Source organism: Triticum dicoccoides, chromosome 5A (genome assembly GCF_002162155.2).
Source record: "Triticum dicoccoides isolate Atlit2015 ecotype Zavitan chromosome 5A, WEW_v2.0, whole genome shotgun sequence".
Taxonomy (NCBI): domain Eukaryota; kingdom Viridiplantae; phylum Streptophyta; class Magnoliopsida; order Poales; family Poaceae; genus Triticum; species Triticum dicoccoides.
This window is the reverse complement of record NC_041388.1, coordinates 129,631,158-129,637,157: the sequence shown is the minus strand read 5'-3', so window position 1 is coordinate 129,637,157 and position 6,000 is coordinate 129,631,158.

Sequence of the window (6,000 nt, the reverse complement as noted above, 5' to 3'; positions counted from 1 at the left end):
GCGATACTCGCATTCCCCAATGCCTGAGGAGGCCTCCTGTGCTTGGAAGGCGCCTGAGAACTGCAAAAATTCATTAGGGAATCCTTATTCTTCCGGATCCTAGTTGTAGGCACTGCCGGACGTAACCCAGTGCTTCGCATCGCGATACCCGGGGACACGGGTTGAGAGGGGTGCGCTAGCTTGCGAGCTCGAGCGAGGGTGCCTTGCGAAAGACAAAAAACGAAAACGCTCATGAGGGCGCCTCTCCAGCCCCCTCGCGAGGCATGCGAGGGAGAGGATGGGTCAAAAACGAGGAACCAAGGGCAGAAAAGGAGGCAACAAGGACAATGGAACCAGGCCAGCAAGGAACACCAGAGAGCAAATTCTCACTTAAAAGAGGGGGCAAATCAACTATGGAAAGCAAATGAAAAGCCGCGTCCGGCACCTAGTCTAGTCTTCTTGTCTTCTCACCAGCGTGGAGCTAAGTGCTGCCACTAGGCGTGGGAGGAAGCCCCCGAGGCCCGAGGGCAGCACTCCTGACACTCCGGGGCGTGTACAGCCCCACTCATTATTACGTGACAGTGTCACGAGCAGAGATTCTTCACAGGCACTAGGCCTTGCTTCACAGGCACCGGGCCTTGCTTCATGGGTAGAACTTCCTGAGGTGCTGGATGTTCTAGGCGTTCTGGATGGGGATCTCGTCCTGCGTCTCTAGGCGCGCGGTGCCAGACCTAGAGACGTGGGTGACCCGGAACGGGCCCTCCCACATGGGCGAGAGCTTGTGCAGCCCTTCCCTGGAGAGCACCCGCCTTAGGACAAGATCACCCACCTCGAGCATCCTGGAGCGGACGCTGCGGCAGTGGTACCGCCGCAGCGCCTGTTGGTACCTCGCAGCTCGGAGCGAGGCTTCATGGCGGTGTTCCTCCCCCAACACGAGATCCATCCCCCTCATGGCATCCTGCTGCGTTTCATCAAACGCCAGGACCCGCGTGGGAGAACCCCTTCTGCTCCGTAGACGAGGAAGAACGGGGTCTCGCCTGTCGGCCTGGTGGCGGTGGTGCAGATGGACCACAGCACAGACTGGAGCTCGTCATGCCAGCCCCTGCCGCAGGCCTCGAGCTTCTTCTTGAAGGTCCTTGTCTTGGGACCCCTCAGGACCTCCGCGTTGGCGTGTTCGGCCTGGCCGTTGCTCCTGGGGTGCACCATAGAGGCATAGCAGATCTGTGTTCCAAGGTTAGCACAATACGTTTTGAAGAGATTGCTAGTGAACTGTGAGCCGTTGTCGGTGATGATGCGATTAGGGACCCCAAATCGGCTTACGGGGCCCTTGATGAACTTGACTACTGACCCAGCTAGGATGGTGTGGACAGCTTCCACTTCCGCCCACTTGGTGAATTCGTCAATGGTGACGTAGAGGTAGCGGTAGCCTCCAGGTGCTCGAGGGAATGGGCCTAGGATAACCAGCCCCCAGACTACGAACGGCCATGAGAGCGGGTTGGTATGGAGGTCCTGAGTAGGCTGGTGGATCTGCTTGGCGAACTGGCAGGCCTCGCAGGATTTTACCAGCTCGGTCGCGTCGTTGAGTGTCGTGGGCCAGTAGAACCCACTGTAGAAAGCCTTGCCGACCAGGGTGCACGACCACGAGTGGTGCCCGCAGTCTCCGCCATGTATGTCGGCCGGCAGCTCATTCCCCTGTTCCCTGGAAATGCATCGTAGAGAAACATCATTTGGCCGCTTACTGTATAGCTCACCGTCCTGAATGCAGTACGCCGTAGCCTGTCGGGCCACACACTCCGCGTATTCCTCCTCCGGCAACGTGCCTTGCGTTAGGTACGCCTTGAACTCCTCAATCCAGCACCCCTCCTGAGGATCGAGCGCTAAGAGGAGGCGCGCTCCTGAGGTCGGGCCGCAGGCGGGGGCTCCCGAGGCTGGTGGTTGGGGGAGTTCCTCCTAAGATAGCATCGGCTCCGTAGGCAAAGGTGCTGCCGAAGGATTGAAGAGCCGCTCCTCGAAGATGCCAGGCTCTTGGGGCAGACGCTTGGATGCTCTTTTGGCGATGGCGTTGGCCTCTTTGTTGGTGCCACGAGGCACATGTTGTAGCTCCAGGCCCAGGAACTACTTCTCCATTTTGCGCACCTCCGTGAGGTATGCCTCCATGTGCTCATCCTTTGGCTCGTACACCTTGTTGGAGAAGTTGACGAGGAGTTGCGAGTCTCCCTTGACGCTGAGGCGTTTCACCCCTAGGGCCATCGCCGCTTTGAGGCCGGCGATGAGACCCTCATACTCTGCGATGTTGTTGGAGACCTTCTCGCCCCGCTGGACATAGAGCTGCACGGCGTAGTAAAGCTTGTCCCGAGTGGGCGAGCTGAGCACGACTCCAGCCCCCGCGCCCTGACGTGTAAACGCGCCATCGAAGTACATGACCCAACCATCTAGAGCTTCACTTCCTGGTGAGAGGGAACGGTTCTCGCCTGCTTCGAGCTCGGGGGTGTCAGTCCATTCTGCCACAAAGTCAGCGAGTGCAGCCCCCTTGATGACTCTGGTTGTGCTGAACTCCAGGTCAAACGCTTGCAGCTTGATGTTCCTTTCGGCGACCCTTCCCGCAACATTGGGGCTTCTGAGCACTCTCTCCAACGGGTAAGCTGAAACGATCTTGATGGGGTGACCTTGGAAGTAGTGGTGCAGCTTGCGTGAGGCCACTGCTACCTCTTGAGCATGTGTTGGTCTTCCCTTGAAGAGGAAAGGGTGATGCAACAAAGCAGTGTAAGTATTTCCCTCAGTTTTTGAGAACCAAGGTATCAATCCAGTAGGAGACCACGCGCGAGTCACCTCATACTTACACAAACAAATAAGAACCTCGCAACCAACGCGATAAAGGGGTTGTCAATCCCTTCACTGCCACTTGCAAGAGTGAGATCTGATAGAGATAATAATAATAAGATAAATATTTTTAGTATTTTTATGATATAAATTGAAAGTAAGGATTGCAAAATAAAATAGATTGGAAACTTGTATGATGGAAAATAGACCCGGGGCCATAGGTTTCACTAGTGGCTTCTCTCAAGATAGCATAAGTATTACGGTGGGTAAACAAATTACTGTCGAGCAATTGATAGAATTGAGCATAGTTATGAGAATATCTAGGTATGATCATGTATATAGGCATCACGTCTGTGACAAGTAGACCGACTCCTGCCTGCATCTACTACTATAACTCCACACATCGTCCGCTATCCATCATGCATCTAGAGTATTAAGTTCATAATAACGGAGTAACGCTTTAAGCAAGATGACATGATGTAGAGGGATAAAATCATGCAATATGATATAAACCCCATCTTTTTATCCTCGATGGCAACAATACAATACGTGTCGTTTCCCCTACTGTCACTGGGATCAAGCACCGCAAGATTGAACCCAAAGCTAAGCACTTCTTCCATTGCAAGAAAGATCAATCTAGTAGGCCAAACCAAACTGATAATTCAAAGAGACTTGCAAAGATAACCAATCATACATAAAAGAATTCAGAGAAGATTCAAATATTGTTCATAGATAATCTTGATCATAAACCCACAATTCATCGGATCTCGACAAACACACCGCAAAAGAAGATTACATCGAATAGATCTCCAAGAAGATCAAGGAGAACTTTGTATTGAGATCTAAAGAGAGAGAATAAGCCATCCAGCTAATAAGTATGGACCCGAAGGTCTGAGGTAAACTACTCACACATCATCGGAGAGGCTATGGTGTTGATGTAGAAGCCCTCCGTGATCAATGCCCCCTCCGGCGGAGCGCCGAAAAAGGCCCCAAGATGGGATCTCATGGGTACAAAAGGATGCGGCGGTGGAATTAGGTTTTCATGGTGCCCTCTGATGTTTTCAGGGTACGTATGTATATATAGGAGGAAGAATTAGGTCGGTGGAGCCACGAGGGGCCCACAAGGGTGGAGGGCACGCCAGGGGGGTAGGCGCGCCCCCTGCCTCGTGGCTTCCTCGTTGGTTGCTTGACGTCCACTCCAAGTCCTCTGGATCACGTTTGTTCCAAAAATCACGCTCCCGAAGGTTTCACTCCATTTGGACTTCGTTTGGTATTCTTTTTCTGCAAAACACTAAAATAGGCAAAAAAACAGCAATTTGGGCTGGGCCTCCGGTTAATAGATTAGTGCCAAAAATAATATAAAAGTGTATAAATAAGCCCATTAAATATCCAAAACAGAATATATAATAGCATGGAACAATAAAAAATTATAGATACGTTGGAGACGTATCAAGCATCACCAAGCTTAATTCATGCTCGTCCTCGAGTAGGTAAATGATAAAAACAGAATTTTTGATGTGGAATGCTTCCTAACATATTTCTCAATGTAATTTTCTTTATTGTGGCATGAATGTTCAAATCCAAAAGATTCAAGATAAAAGTTTAATATTGACATAAAAATAAGAATACTTCAAGCATACTAACTAAGAAATCATGTCTTCTCAAAATAACATGGCCAAAGAAGGTTATCCCTACAAAATCATATAGTCTGACTATGCTCTATCTTCATCACACAAAATATTAAATCATGCACAACCCCGATGGCAAGCCAAGCAATTGGTTCATACTTTTGATGTTCTCAAACTTTTTCAACTTCCACGCAATACATGAGCGTGAGCCATGGACATAGCACTATAGGTGGAATAGAATGGTAGTTGTGGAGAAGACAAAAAGGAGAAGATAGTCTCACATCAACTAGGCGTATCAACGGGCTATGGAGATGCCCATCAATAGATATCAATGTGAGTGAGTAGGGATTGCCATGCAACGGATGCACTAGAGCTATAAGTGTATGAAAGCTCAACAAAAGAAACTAAGTGGGTGTGCATCCAAGTTGCATGCTCACGAAGACCTAGGGCAATTTTTGGAAGCCCATCATTGGAATATACAAGCCAAGTTTTATAATGAAAGATTCCCACTAGTATATGAAAGTGACAACATAGGAGACTCTCTATCATGAAGATCATGGTGCTACTTTAAAGCACAAGTGTGGTAAAAGGATAGTAGCATTATCCCTTCTCTCTTTTTCTCTCATTTTTTTAATTTGGTCCTTCTTTCTTTTTTTTCTTTTGGCCTCTTTTCCTTTTTTTCGTCTGGAGTCTCATCCCGACTTGTGGGGGAATCATAGTCTCCGTCATACTTTCCTCACTAGGACAATGCTCTAATAATGATGATCATCACACTTCTTTTTACTTACAACTCAAGAATTACAGCTCAATACCTAGAACAAAATATGACTCTATGTGAATGCCTCCGGCGGTGTACCGGGATATGCAATGAATCAAGAGTGACATGTATGAAAAAATTATGAACGGTGGCTTTGCCACAAATACGATGTCAACTACATGATCATGCATGGCAATATGACAATGATGATACAAACGGAATGGTGGAAACTTGCATGGAAATATATCTCAGAATGGCTATGGAAATGCCATAATAGGTAGGTATGGTGGCTGTTTTGAGGAAGGTATATGGTGGGTATATGATACCGGCGAAAAGTGCGTGGTAATAGAGAGGCTAGCAAATGTGGAAGGGTGAGAGTGTGTATAATCCATGGACTCAACATTATTCATAAAGAACTCACATACTTATTGCAAAAATCTATTAGTTATCGAAACAAAGTACTACGCGCATGCTCCTAGGGGGATAGATTGGTAGGAAAATACCATCGCTCGTCCCCGACTGCCACTCATAAGGAAGACAATCAATAAATAAATCATGCCCCGACTTCATCACATAACGGTTTACCATACGTGCATGCTACGGCAGTCACAAACTTCAACACAAGTATTTCTCAAATTCACAACTACTCAACTAGCATGACTCTAATATCACCATTTCCATATCTCAAAACAATTATCAAGTATCAAACTTCTCATAGTATTCAATGCACTTATATGAAAGTTTTTATTATGCCTAAAAGCAAATTACCATGCTGTTCTAAAGGACTCACAAAATAATATAAGTGAAGCATGAGAG